Raw genomic sequence first — 14,936 nt, forward strand, 5'->3', positions numbered from 1 at the left:
GAAGAAAACAGGGGGAAAGGTTCATGATGTTGAATTTAGCAATGATGTTGTGGATGACACCAAAGGCATGGACACTAAAGGAAAAAATATACAAATTGTACTTCATCAAATTAAAAACCTTTGTCCATCAAAGGACACTATCAAGGGGCACTGGGGTGTCTCAGTTGGTTAAGCTGCCGACTTCGGCTCAGGTCATGATCTCATGGTTTGTGAGTTTGAGCCCCACATTGGGTTCTGTGCTGACAGCTCAGAGCCTGGAGCCTGCTTCGGATTCTGTGTCTCCCTCTCTCTGCTGCCCCCCCGCTCATGCTTTCTGTCTTTCAAAACTGAATAAATGTTAAGAAACAACAACAACAAAAAAGAACACTATTAAAAGAGTGAAAAGGCAACCCACAGAATGGGAGAAATATTTGCAAACCATACATGTGGTAAGAGATTAATATCCTGAATATATATAAAGAACTACAGCTCAACAGTAAAATAACCCAATTAAAAATGAGCAAGGAAATAATCCAATTAAAAAATGAGCAAAGAACTTGAATAGACATTTCTCCAAATAAGATATACAGATGACCAATAAGCACACAAAAAGATGCTTACCATCACTAATCATTAGGGAAATGCAAATCAAAACCACAATGAGACATTACTTCACATGCATCAGGATGGCAACGGTATAATAAAAAATACGTTGGGTCTTTGTCCCTGCGTCCAGGAGCAGTGCTCCTATAGCTCTTGGAGTTTCCGAAGTGATAAAAGTATCCTTTTGTTAATGTGACTTTAGGGTTGGAGGAGCTAGATAGCACAAGGATGGGAGCTAGTTGCCAGAAAGATCAAGACTTGATTAGATTGCAACTTTGAGCTCCACTCCAGACCTCTTAGGTGACAGGATTAACTAGAGATTAAGTTTAACTGCCAATGGCCAATGATTTGATCCATCATGCCTAAGTAATGAAACCTCCATTAAAACTCCTTAAGAATGAGATTTCCCTGGGCAAAAGCAAGCAGATGTCTGAGAAACCTTACCAAATATATTGCCTCGGCTTCCTCTCATGGGTGTTCCAGAGACTAATAAAAAAATTAAATTAGTTAACAAGGAAATGGGGAAGGGAAGAGAGAAGAATCAAAGAACTCTCCTAGTAAGGTGGAAATCTTTAGATGATTATTAACAACTAACATTAACAACTCAGGCAACAACAGATGTTGGCAAAGATGCAGAGGAAGAGGATCTCTTTTGCACTGCTGGTGGGAATGCAAACTGGTGCCGCCACTCTGGAAAACAGTCTGGAGATTCCTTAAAAAATTAAAAATAGAACTATGCTACAACCCAGCAATTGCATTACTAGGTATTTATCCAAGGGCTACAGGTGTGCTATTTCAAAGGGACACATGCACCCCAATGTTTATAGCAGCATTATCGACAATAGCAAAGTATGGAAAGAGCCCAATGTCCATCAACAGATAAATGGATGTAGAAGGTGTGGTATATATATACAATGGAGTATTACTCAGCAATCAAAAAGAATGAAATCTTGCCATTGCAACTATGTGGATGGAATTGGAGGGTATTATACTAAGTGAAATTAGTCAGTCAGAGAAAGACAAATATCATATGACTTCACTCATATGAGGAATTTAAGATACAAATCAGATGAATATAAGGGAAGGGAAGCAAAAATAATATAAAAACAAGGAGGCTCACAAAACATAAAAGACTCTTAAATATAGAACAAACAGAGGGTTGCTGGAGGGTTTATGTGAGAGGGGATGGGCTGAATGGGTAGGAGGCATTAAAGAATCTACTCCTGAAATCATTATTGCACCATGTGCTAACTAACTTGGATGTAAATTAAACAATAAATAAATTTTAAAAAATTAAAAAAATAAAAGCACAGATGATTATTAACAAATAAGATAAATTGATGGAGTTGAAAAGAGTACTAAATACAGCACTATTGAAGTTTGGGTGGGTCAAATGAGGATGGTTCCTCAACATTAAAATGCCCCAAACAAGTTTGCTCTCTTTACCCCAGTTTGGAGGAATTTAAAAAGCTGGAAGGCCAGGAATACAATGAGAAGCCTAGCCTGTAATCACATAGGGCAACAGTCAGGCAGATTAATCAAAATAAAGTTTGACAAAACACCAGGGTCTCTTGGCTGGGGACCCAAAGCCTAACACTGAGGAGTAGGTAAAATGGTCAGAGGGTGAAGAAAAGAAGTTTCCAAGATTTATAGACACAGGAGATGCATGCACTGTGGTATCAACAGCTGTTGGTGAAACCCTAACATAGGCTACAACTAGATTGAGAGAATGCAGAAATATAAAGATTTGATAAGATTAAGGTGAAAATTTCAGTAAAAATTGTAATGTTTAAACAGGCTTTATGTGAAGAGCTTTTGTCTCCTTTATCTGAATGCTTTAAGGGGATAAATATTGTTAAAAACAAGACACTAGGCCTAAAGTGGAGTCACTTCTGCAAGGTCCCATGCCACCAAACTGACACTTAAGCTAGAATTTCTGCTCTCCCAGAGATGGAATCTTACCTTAATGCCTAATTAGCTCTAGTTAGGTCATCTGCCTGATAGACCTCTGCCGTCCCCTAAAGGAAAGTGATCTGGCAATAACCAACCTACTTTTTTTGTCCAATATAACTTCCTTGTTCCTGCTCCTTTCTGCCTAGACTGTCTGCCAGGAGGCAGTGGTGGAGGTTATAGTTAAGGGGGCAAGGTTGGGAGGTATGGGAATGAATAGAATTTTCCTTTTTTCATACCGGTACCCATTGGTCAGCTAGGGTTTTTGGACATTTTGAGGTGGGTTGCCTAATGGCCCATTTATATTCAGCCTGGGGGTCACTGTGGGCACCTTTACCTTACTCGGGTTTCCATTGCTCAGGTTGGGTGCCTAAAAGGGGCCTCTAAACTTAGTACTGTAAAACCAAAAATCTAGTAAGGCTTTTACTTTATGCCATCAAATTGTCCTATAGTAAAACTGTTGTAATGGATAATTCCATAAGAAATCAGTACCTTGAAAAACTAGATCGTCACTAAATGGAATTTTGCCAATGTTATAGGTCAAAAATTTTCTCTTGGGTAGTTTCAATTGTTAAAATAGGTACTTTGCTTGCTCACAAAGTTGAGACATTACTTGGCCATTTTTATTTGTTCTCTTGTGAATTACATCAATATATATTTGCTCTTTTTCTATTGCTGTTTATATCATATTGATTTAAAAGAGTGTTTATACATTAAAGCATTAAGTTTGTCAAATATTGAAAGTGTTTTCTTCTCAGATGGTTTTTAATTTTTAATTTTACTTTAGAAATTTAAAGTTTGGTATTTAAAACTCCCATTCATGTCTTTAATCTTTCTAAGGTATCACATTTAGGAACACTTCCCTATGTTATGATAAAAAACATTATCTGGAATAAGAGGAAATTATTAATTAAGACTAATCACTAATGCCATTGGCTGAATGGAACCATAACAAAGATCACTTACCAAAATTTAAACACTGGATTCACACAAACAATAGAACTGGTTTTAAACTACTTTAAAAATGAAAATTGTTACCTTTCTTCACTAAAAGAAAAAAGGAAAAAAGGCTGATTTCAAGGACTGAAGCAGAGAAAAAAAAAAAACACAAGATGAGCTTGGAATTTTTTTTTTTTTGCCAGAAAGTAAAGATAGACTCAAAGACTGATGTAAACATGTCAACTTGACCTAAGAGTCAGGTGGAAAAGGATGATACTAACCAAATCTGAGGCAATTTAAGTTTCAAAATAATGATAGTAATGGATTATGTCCCAGTAAATAAGGTAAGAATCTTTGAGTCCATACTGATATAAATGAATGAATGAATGAATGAATGAATGAATGAATAATTGGGCTAAGAGTACTTTCAGTAGAATATCAACTAATAAATGTAGAAGAAATTATGAAATTAGAAAATCTCTTTTGGCAAATATCATCATCATCACAATCAATACAGGCAACCAGGGGGTGCTTGGCTGGCTCAGTCGTTTAAGCCTCTGTCTCTCGATTTCAGCTCATGCCATGATCTCAGGGTGGTGAGATCAAGCCCCCTGTTGGGTCCCGCTCTGGGCGTCCAGCTTCTCTACCTTTCCCTCTGCTCTTCCCCTGTTCGCATGCTCTCTCTCTCTCTCTCTCTCTCTCAGCAAAAACACAAAAACAAAACAAAAAACAAAAAAACTCCAATCTCAACGGATAATACAATTAGTGAACAATGTTTGAGCAATAGGCTATTAAAGTAGTCTCCAAGTGGGGCGCCTGGGTGGCTTAGTCGGTTAAGCGTCTGACTTTCGCTTAGGTCATGATCTCGCGGTTCGTGGGTTTGAGCCCCGCGTCGTCGGGCTCTGTGCTGACTGCCAGCTCAGAGCCTGGAGCCTGTTTCAGTCTGTGTCTCCCTCTCTCTCTGGCCCTCCCCTGCTCACGCTGTCTCTCTCTCTCTCCTAGAAAAAAAAAATAGTCTCCAAGTATCTTCCCAAAAGATGTATATGAATGGCAAGAGGGAAAATAACTTTACAAAAACCACTTTAACCAAATAATGAAAGTTAACATCACCAGTAAAGAGACATGTCAAGATCAGATGCCTCATGACATGATGCTCGGAGAAAAGAACATCCTATCCGTGATATTCTTGCTAAAAGTGCATAACCTGAATTTTATTGTGAGGAAGCATCAGCCAAACTCAAATTGAAACACATATATTAAAACAAATGACCTATACTCTCATAAATGTCAATGGCATGAAACACAAAGTCTGAGAAACTGTTCTAGATTAAAGAAAATGAAAGAAGCAGGACAACTAAATGCTGCAAGGAATAACCCACAATGGTAGGGACAAAGTGGATCAAACAATGTTGAAGTATGGTCGAAAAATACTTTTACCTGATTTTTCTTTGCTTTTTTTCATTATTAACATATGATAACTCAGGAAAACCTGAAAAATAGAGCAACTTTGGAAACTCCACTTTAAAACTATTTTTTTATTTAAAAAAATTTTTTTTAATGTTTATTTTTGAGAGAGAAAGAGACAGAATGCAAGCAGGGGAGGGGCAGAGCCAGGGAGACACAGAATCTGAGGCAGGCTCTAGGCTCTGAGCTGCCAGCACAGAGCCCGATGTGGGTCTTGAACCCACAAACTGTGAAATCATGACCTGAGCTGAAGTCGGACCTCAACCAACTGAGCCACCCAGGCACCCCTTTAAAACTATTTTAAAAATTAATAATAGACCTCCTCCAGGTACCCAAATTGCAAATCTTTGAGTATGTTTGAATAATAGTTTGTAAATTTTCTGGTCATGTTGAAACTTTTCTGCCATGCTCTACATTTTGCTAAATATATATATACATTTTTTGTTTTTCCAAGATAGGGAATTCCTTTAATATAGTCTATTAATAATAATTTTTAAAAACACCCCATTCTATAGCTGAAATACTTAAGGAACTATGAAAGAGACTTTCAGAAATGTCATTGTGCATATCATCCTCTAAACTCTAAGAAAATAAAATGAGATGATGTATTATAAGAGAAGAACAGTCTGAATTTTTCAAAAATCATAATCTTCCTTCATTTAAAGTTTGGTCAGAATAATAATAATAATACAATTTCTACCTTAAAATTTCACCACATGAAATTTGTCTAGGAACTTCTTATAAAGCTTGGTTTGACTCCTACTATGACAGATTCCTCTTGGTACATTTCTACTATTGTCAAGTATTCTCAAAGTACCATTTTCATAGTATATGTTCAACATGTATGAGATACATTTCCAAAAGGAGCATTGCTAGATATATTCCTCCTTCATGCACCACCATGAGATATAAGAAGAGACACCAGTATGGGGTGCCTGGCTGGTTCAGTCGGTTAAGCATCTGGCTTCAGCTCAGGTCATTTTCTCATGGATTGTGGGTTTGAGCCCTGCGTTGGGCTCTGTGCTGACAACTAGCTCAGAGCCTGGAGGCTGTTTTGGATTCTTTGTCTCCCTCTCTCTCTCACCCTCCTCTGTTCACGCTGTGAACAGAAATAAATAAAACATTGAAAAAATATTTAAAAAAGAAGAGACATGGCACAAAAATACACACATAGACCAATGGAATAGAATAGAGAACTGAGAATTGGACCCACAAATGTCTGGCCAACTAATCTTTGACAAAGCAGGAAAGAGTATCCAATGGAAAAAAAGACAGCCTCTTTAACAGATGGTGCTGGGAGAACTGGACAGCAACATGCAGAAGAATGAAACTAGATCATTTTCTCATACCACACACAAAAATAAACTAAAAATGAATAAAAGACCTGAATGTGAGACCGAAAACTATAAAAACCCTAGAGAAGAAAGCAGGAAACAACCTCCTTGACTTCAACTGCCACAATTTCTTACTTGACACATCCCCAAAGGCAAGGGAATCAAGAGCAAAAATAAACCATTGAGATCTCATCAAGATAAAAAGCTTCTGCAAGGCAAAGGAAACAATCCATAAAACTAATAGGCAACCGACAGAATGGGGAAAAGATAGTTGCAAATGACATATCAGATAAAGGGCTAGTATCCAAAATCTATAAGGAACTCACCCAACTCCACACCTGAAAAACAAGTAATCCAGTGAAAAAATGGGCAGAAGACATGAACAGACACTTCTCCAAAGAGGACATCCAGATGGCCAACAGATACCTGAAACGATGTTCAGCGTCCCTCCTCATCAGAGAAATACAAATCAAACCCACACTGAGATACCACCTCACACCGGTCAGAGTGGCTAAAATGAACAAGGCAGGAGACTCTAGATGCTGGCGAGGATGTGGAGGAACGGACACCCTCCTACACTGTTGGTGGGAATGTAAACTGCTGCAGCCCCTGTGGAAAACAGTGTGGCGGTTCCTCAAAAAATTAGCAGTAGAATTCCCCTATTACCCAGCAATAGCACTAGGAATTTACCCAAGGGATACAGGAGTGCTGATGCACAGGGGCACATGTACCCCAATGTTCATAGCAGCACTCTCAACAAAAGCCAAAACATGGAAAGAGCCTAAGTGTCCATTCACTGATGAATGGACCAAGAAGTTGTGGTTTGTCTATACAATGGCAATGAGAAGATGAAATCTGGCCACGTGTAGCAACATGGATGGAACTTGAGGGTGTTATGCTGAGCGAAATAAGTCAGGCAGAGAAGGACAGATACCCTGTGTTTACATGTATAGGTGGATTAGGAGGAACTTAATGGAGAACCATGGGGGAGAAGAAGGGGGGAAATAGCTGGGGAGAGGGAGGGAGGCAAACCATGAGAGACTCTTGAATGCTGAGAACAAACTGAGGGCTAATGGGGGTGGGTGGAGGGGAAAGGGGGAGATGGGCATTGGGGAGGGCACTTGTGGGGATGAGCACTGGGTGTTATATGGAAACCAGCTTGACAATAAACTATTAAAAAGATAAAAAAAATAAAAAAGAGACACCAATAGAAGCCAGCCTTAGAACATACTAGAAAGGAAATTTCAACCTTAAGTACCCTACCTGCAAGTATAGTCACAACCTGAGGTACTGTTCATAAGAGCTTCAACATAAGCATTTTGGATGGACACAATTCAGTCTATACCATCAATATGATGTGTTTGGGATCCCAGATATCTGGAGATCTGATGCTGAGGTTCATTAAGTGGTCTCCCTAAGCAGAAGGCTTCCAAAAGTAGAAAGGTATCTCCAAACAATTTATATATCAATAAGATACCATTTGGTATGGTCAAAAATAAACAAAGCTCAACATTTGTTAAAGTGGTAAAAGCAGCTTTTATTTAGTAACTACTGCCATAGGGGAAAGCAGTGAGGTCCACTCCAATTTGTGCAGAGATGATAGGGCGTATTAAAGGGAGAATGAGGAAAGAGGGAAGGGGAGCAAGTACAGGTTTGAGCAGTCAGGGAAGTGAAAATTACATAAACAAGGCAAGAGTATGGGTCAACATGAATGTGATCAAACCATCTGTTTCTGCTAACTAGTATCTTCTACCCTCTCTCAAAAGACTGGAGGCTAAGGCCCATCCTTTCTCATAATTACCTTTCAAAGGTATGGTTTTTGGGCCCTTGAGAAAGACACTCTTGGTCATAGGAAATACAAATATATCTCAAAGGGACAGAGGAAATATTTATAATTGTAAGCCCTTTTTAATTAGTGCTCTAAGAAAGGAAGGTCAAGGGCCTATCATCAGGTATTGACTAAAACAAATAGCAAGTTCTTTTGACGGTTTTGAGCTCTTCTGCCACAGAAACTCAAGGTAGGGGGAGGGGGCGGTCATCCCAGGGACATGGCCTTAGTCTGCTCAGAGCCATGCTAGAGTTTAGTCAAGCCTCTTGGTGCATGGGTTTGGATTGGAGTCATTTGTGCTGAGACAAATAGTCTCAGGTGTTTTTTTTTTGTTTTGTTTTGTTTCTGTTTTTTTTTTTGTTCTTGGTATAAACATCTTTCTCCCATCATCTTTGATCAAGATCCATAGTTCTTGGTATAAACATCTTTCTCCCATCATCTTTGATCAAGATCCATAGTTCTTGGTATAAACATCTTTCTCCCATCATCTTTGATCAAGATCCATAGTTCTTGGTATAAACATCTTTCTCCCATCATCTTTGATCAAGATCCATGATCTGGCAATGAACTTTAAAATTCCTAAATATCATTTTCAAACAATTGAATGACTGCAATTCTTTCCAGCCACTGGACTTTCTAACCATTGGACTTTGCAACTATTGGTTTAATTGACCCTGGAACACTCTAGAATATTATCAGTCTCAATACATCTACATGTCTTAATTGTACCCTAGCCCTCCAATAATTAGCTGCTATAACTGGTATCTTTCAGAGCTCTAAAGAAACCCAGAAGACATCAAGAATAGAAAAGAGACATGGGGCGGACAACAGAAGCCATTATCTAATTATTTTCTTACAACGTTATATAGAAACCATTATGTGATTTGTTAAACTCCATTCAGAGTTTAAGATGTGTCCCCCACAATCAAACCAACTAAATGAAAGCAGCAACTGATACCTTTAAGTTATCTTAAACTGCACATTTGTCCCCCTAATGAGAATCCCTGGGACATTTCTTCCTGTATGTTGCAATTTGGACATGACTTTAGTGAACAGGATTCACTGTATCAGCTGTCAAGATTTGCCTTAGTTCCAGAAGCCACCTCACAGTCAACATCTAACTGATCTTGCAGGGGCATAAATGCCTGGCCATTTTGGCCCAAAGAGGGTTAAGTTTGATAGGTCCTATATGCCCCAGAGCTCCCTGCGGGTTTGGCTGAGCCTTTGCCAGGTCTACGTGACCATTTATTTTCACCTTCTGCCTAATCCTACAGTCCCATCCACCTTCCAAGTGTTCATCCCTAATAAAGGCCCTACAGACAAAATTCCATCCTAGTGTCGGCTTTCAGAGAACCCAACATTGCATCAGTGGTCAGTTGGACTTTCCAAATATTCAAAACCAAACCCACCAGTTGCTTGTATTTTATTAGGATGATGAATTACTAGGAATGGTCTGAGACACCGCACGTCGTTGGTTTATACAAGGATTTTTTTGTTTCACTTAACTGCAAGTTCTTTTTTTTTAACTTTTTAAATGTTTATTTATTTATTATTTTTTAAAAAATAGTTTATTGTCAAGTTGGTTTACAGATAACACCCAGTGCTCATCCCAACAAGTGCCCTCCCCCATGCCCATCACCCTCCTTCCCCTGTCCACCACCCCCATCAGTCTTCAGTTTGTCTCGGCATTCAAGAGTCTCTCATGGTTTGCCTCCCTCCCTCTCCCCAACTATTTTCCCTCTTCTTCTCCCTCACAGTCCTCCGTTAGCCTCCTCCTAATCCACCTATATGTGCAAACATAGGGTATCTGTCCTTCTCTGCCTGGCTTATTTTGCTCAGCATAACACCCTCAAGGTCCATCCATGCTGCTACACATGGCCAGATTTCATTGTTTCTCATTGCCATGTAGTATTCCATGGTATAGATATACCACATCTTCTTGATCCATTCATCCGTTGATGGACACTTAGGCTCTTTCCATGTTTTGGCTATTGTTGAGAGTGCTGCTATGAACATTGGGGTACATGTGCCCCTATGCCTCAGCACTCCTGTATCCCTTGGGTAAATTCCTAGCAGTGCTATTGCTGGGTCATAGGGGAGTTCTATTGTTAATTTTTTGAAGAACCTCCATATTGTTTTCCAGAGGGGCTGCACCAGCTTGCATTCCCACCAACAGTGTAGGAGGGTGCCCATTTCTCCACATCCTCACCAGCATCTAGAGTCTCCTAATTTGTTCATTTTAGTCACTCTGACCGGTGTGAGGTGGTATCTCAGTGTGGTTTTGATTTGTTGTTTATTTATTTTTGAAGGAAAGAGAGACAGAGCATGAGCAGAGAGAGAGGGAGACACAGAATCTGAAGCAGTCCCCGGCTCCACGCTGTCAGCACAGAGTCCAACATGGGAGCTCAAACTCATGAACCACGAGATCATGGCCTGAGCTGAAGTCAGTCGCCCAACGGACTGAGCCACCCAGGTGACACTCAGTGTTTCAACCTCTCCTAGGGCCTGCTAACTTTGGAGAGCCACCGTTCAAGAGAGTGTGCAAGCAATGGAAATTGTTTGCCCCAAGACCCAGTAATTTTTTTTGAAATTAATACTTTGAGGCTGGGAGAGCTAATATTTAAGGCAGGGATTGCCAGAGTAGAACATTTCAGTGGTGAGTCTAGTGTATTTGACACCTGGAACAAGCATGTTTTTTTTTTTTTTTTTACATTCTTTCTTTTATACAACAAAGTTATTTTCAGCAATAATAAAATAAAATGAATAATGATAAAGGGCAGGAAAGAAATGCAAACACTGAAACTTTTCTTTTATTGAACCTTATGTATAATTACATCAGGGAAAATGAGTAAACAAGTAAACAAATATTAGAGTACAGAAAGGACAAAAGTAATGGATTGATGTATATTTTAATGTTTTTTTTTGACAGAGAGAGAGAGACAGAGAGAGACACACACAGCACGAGCAGGGAAGGGGCAGAGAGAGAGGGAGACACAGAATCTGAAGCAGGCTCCAGGCTCCACCCTGTCAGCACAGAGCCCAACACAGGGCTCAAACTCACGAACTGTGAGATTATGACCCGAGCGGAAATCAGACATTCAACTGACTGAGCCACCAAGACGCCCCAATGTATATTTTAATAATAACAGTATATTGATGGATTTTTTTTTTNCAGGCGCCCCTTGATGGATATTTTTGAAAGGGGAGAAATTCATCTACATGGTCTATGAAGTAATCAACAGTAACATTAGTTTTACTTTCAGGGAAGTAAATAAGTAATGAGGTATAGTCTCATTCTGTGTTTGGAATTCCTGTGAAAACTAGTGGGCATCTTACTTGAATAAGAGAAAAAGATTTATGCCCCCTGCACTATAGTAATTTTGTGAATCATATAGCATATTGACCTAGTAGTTCAATACAAGAATATAGAAGATAACAACAGAAGGAAAGCAATTCGTCTATTAGAATCATTGATGTTTCAGAAGGATGTACTTGCTTACTTAAATTGGGATCCAATAATATTCATCTCTATTAAATAGTTGTAGGGCTCACTTCGGCAGCACGTATACTAAAATTGGAACAATACAGAGAAGATCAGTATGGTCCCTGCGCAAGGATAACATGCAAATTCAAGAAGCGTTCTGTATTTTTGAGTTCTTTATGTAAAGGAAAAGCCTATAACTTATTTTTGGAAAGCTAGGTAAACAATCTTTTGGAATACTTGTGTTATTCTTTTCCTGGATAAGACACATGCCAAGCATTTAATGATCCACTTGTGAATTAGATTTTATGTTACTTAACTTTTTTCAGCAATTAAAATCTTTTCCCCCCCTGCTGGGGAAGTGGGAAAGCTAATATTCATCCTGGGCTTGGCAATGTGTGAAGTGAAAATTGTTGGAAAGATAATTTAGAGCCGAGGACTGAGAATAGAGAATAGAGGACTGAGAGTACAGCTGAGGTAAAGAGAATAGTTCTGTCTTTTCCATAGAAAGATATGAATGGACTTAGCTTCAGTTATAAGTAATTTTTCCTGGGGAAGTGGGAGAGTTAAACTCCCTTGTTTTTTTCCTAGAGCATACTACTGAATTTATATTTTAAAACAATTTAATACCTGCTTGCTTTCCAGATAACCTGGTGGAAAGTGAAAGCCACGGCTGTTTAGATGTTTGATGGATTCTCCCAATAGGACATTCAAGATATGACTCACTGATGCTAATTTGTTTCAGTACTTCCCCCCCACCCCCAACACTGGAGATTCCATGGTGCTGTATCCTAACACCCTGGGTGATGAAATAACATTTCTGAGTGGTGTTTTTTTGTTTGTTTTTTTTTGCCAATCCCAGAAAAAGGAAAGCTTGGGCAGGGGTAAAAAGACTTAAAGTTGAAAGATATGGGAGGCACCTGGGTGGCTCTGTTGGTTAAGCATCAGACTCTTGGTTTTGGCTCAGGTCATGATCTCATGTTTTGTGAGTATGAGCCCCACATTCAGCTCCACGTTGACAGTGTGGAGCCTGCTTGGGACCCTCTCTCTCCCTCTCTCTCTCTGCTCATCCCCTGCCCACTCTCTCTCTCTCTCTCAAAAATGTGTAAATAAATTTAAAAAAATGGAAAGAGATGGGTGATAGATTTAAAGCTTTGGTTTGAGGATAGTAGTCAAATAAAAGTCTACCCAGAAGTCCTTTTTTTTTTTTAATCACTTAACTGAAGGCAGGCCATGGTTGTTATTTTATTCTGCCTCTTCATAGAACAAGTTGGGGAAACTCAGTCACCCTCTTAGGAGGCTTCATGTGGTGGGGCCCCTGGATGGCTCAGCCATTGAAAGTCAGACTTGGGCTCAGCGCATGATCTCACAGTTCCTGAGTTCAAGCCCCACATTGGGTCCGTGGCTCTCAGCACAGAGCCGGCTTCAGGTCCTCTGTCCCTCTTCTGCTCTTGCTCTCTCTCTCTCAAAAATAAATATTTAAAAAAATTCTTAAAAAATGAAAATAAAAAAAGAAGGCTTCGTGTCGAAGTGTGGGGATCCGAGGAATCCTCAGAGAGGGATCCCATGATGGTCGAGGCATTCTGGCATTGACAGTGAGCTTCAGCGATGCTGTAAAAATACTTTCTGTTGCCACAGACTTCTGAATGTGTGAAACGGCAGCCCCCGAAGCCTCCCATCACCAAGAGCAGGCAGCACAGAACGGCTTGCTGCCCTCCTGAGCCCTGCTGGGAGTCCCGAGATCAGAAACCATTGCTTCCAGTACCAATAACTCAGAAACCTCAAGTGGCGCCAGAAACACGAAAGGAGGCCATCGGGGTTAAAAAAGAAAAACCCCAAACTTCATTTGTGTGCATTCACAGTAAAGCTTTCAGGGACAGCGATCACCTGAGGTGCCACGTGTCCTGCCACCCAGGGTTCAAGTTGGGGTCCTGGTCAAAGAAAACCCCCACTGCGGTGGTCCCCCTCACCTCCGCCACCGCCGGGGACCAGCAGAACTTCGTTGGTCTCGACCATTGCTGGTATCTCATCAACAGTCACTACATCTTCCTCGGCACCAACCCTAGCAGCAGCGCCAGGACCACAGCTATGCCCGTGACCCCGACTGTCAAGAAACCCAGTAAGCCTGTCAAGAAGAAGCATGCCTACCTACCAGGTGGGCGGGAAGGCCTTCCGGGACGTGTACCATCTCAACCGGCACAAGCTTCCCCTGCTGATGAAAAGCCCTAAGAGTGTCCTGTTTGCAATCCGCGCTTCAAGAGGAAGGACCGCATGACTCACCCTTGGAGGGCTCACGAAGGAGGCATCACCAAACCCCATACTTGCAGTGTTTGTGGGAAAGGCTCCTCCAGACGTGCACTGCTGCCCTTGCCACCAAAGACAGACTGCGGACACACGGCGCCACAAAGGCAAGATGTGGTGTAACGCCTGCGGGAAGCTTCTGAGTGCAGCGGACGTCATCAGCCACTTAAAGACCCACAGGCGGAGCCAAGGTGTCAACTGTAACCCATGTGAGCAAGACATCAGTAGAACATGCATGAGTGAAGAGACGGGCAGCCAGAAGCAGCAGCTGCAGCAACAGCAACAGCAACACGTGAGGAGCCGGCCAGGGAAGCAGGTGGACACACAGACTGGGGGAAGACGCTGTCAAAGCAAGAATGAAAGGAACTGCTAACATGTGCCAAACCTCCACGGCTGCTATGACACCTGTGACTCTCACTGCTCCATTCAATATAGTGTCCTCTGGGTCATCCGGAACGATGTCAAACCCCGTCACAGTGGCAGCAGCAATGAGCACGAAAGTAGAGTAAATGTTTCCAGCGCACTTAAAACAACCAGCCCGATGAACAGAGGGCACCCTGTGACTATAACCAGCCCATTATCCATGACCTCTCCTTTAACACTCACTTCCCCAGTCAACCTTCCCACCCCTATCACTGCTCAGTGAATAGAGCCCACTCTGTCACCACCTCATCTCCAGGGAACCCGCCCACACCTCTGACGTTAGCTGGCCCTCTCAATATAGCAGTGAGGCCCATAGACAGCACGCCTTTCTTACCCCAAGATTTGCCCACATCACCACCTTGGTAAATAGCATTATAAAATCAAAGAAGGGGTTAAAGTAAATATTTGCCAGCACCTTATTTTTAATTTATTAAAGCAAAGAGTAAACCATGGTAGCCCTGGGTGGCTCAGCCAGTTAAGTTTCTGACTTCAGCTCAGATCATGATCTCGCGGTTCCTGAGTTTGAGTCCCACATCGGGCTCTGTGCTGACAGCTCAGAGCCTGGAGCCTGCTTCAGATTCTGTATGTTTCTCTCTCTGCCCCTCCCCTGCTTGTGCTCTCTCTCATTCTCTTT

General features: G+C 41.0%; 1 non-coding gene and 1 pseudogene across 1 annotated transcript; both read left to right on the top strand.

Annotated features, from left to right (window-relative positions):
* The first annotated feature begins 11,641 nt into the window (after positions 1–11,641).
* Positions 11,642–11,748, top strand: LOC144240472 (U6 spliceosomal RNA). Its single transcript, XR_013337736.1, has one exon. It is a non-coding gene; the product is annotated as a U6 spliceosomal RNA (small nuclear RNA).
* Positions 11,749–13,224: 1,476 nt separating this feature from the next.
* LOC144240467 (vascular endothelial zinc finger 1 pseudogene) lies at positions 13,225–14,668 on the top strand (annotated as a pseudogene).
* Positions 14,669–14,936: the final 268 nt, after the last annotated feature.

This window comes from Crocuta crocuta, unplaced genomic scaffold, assembly GCF_008692635.1.
Source record: "Crocuta crocuta isolate KB4526 unplaced genomic scaffold, BGI_CrCroc_1.0 scaffold237, whole genome shotgun sequence".
Classification (NCBI taxonomy): Eukaryota; Metazoa; Chordata; class Mammalia; order Carnivora; family Hyaenidae; genus Crocuta; species Crocuta crocuta.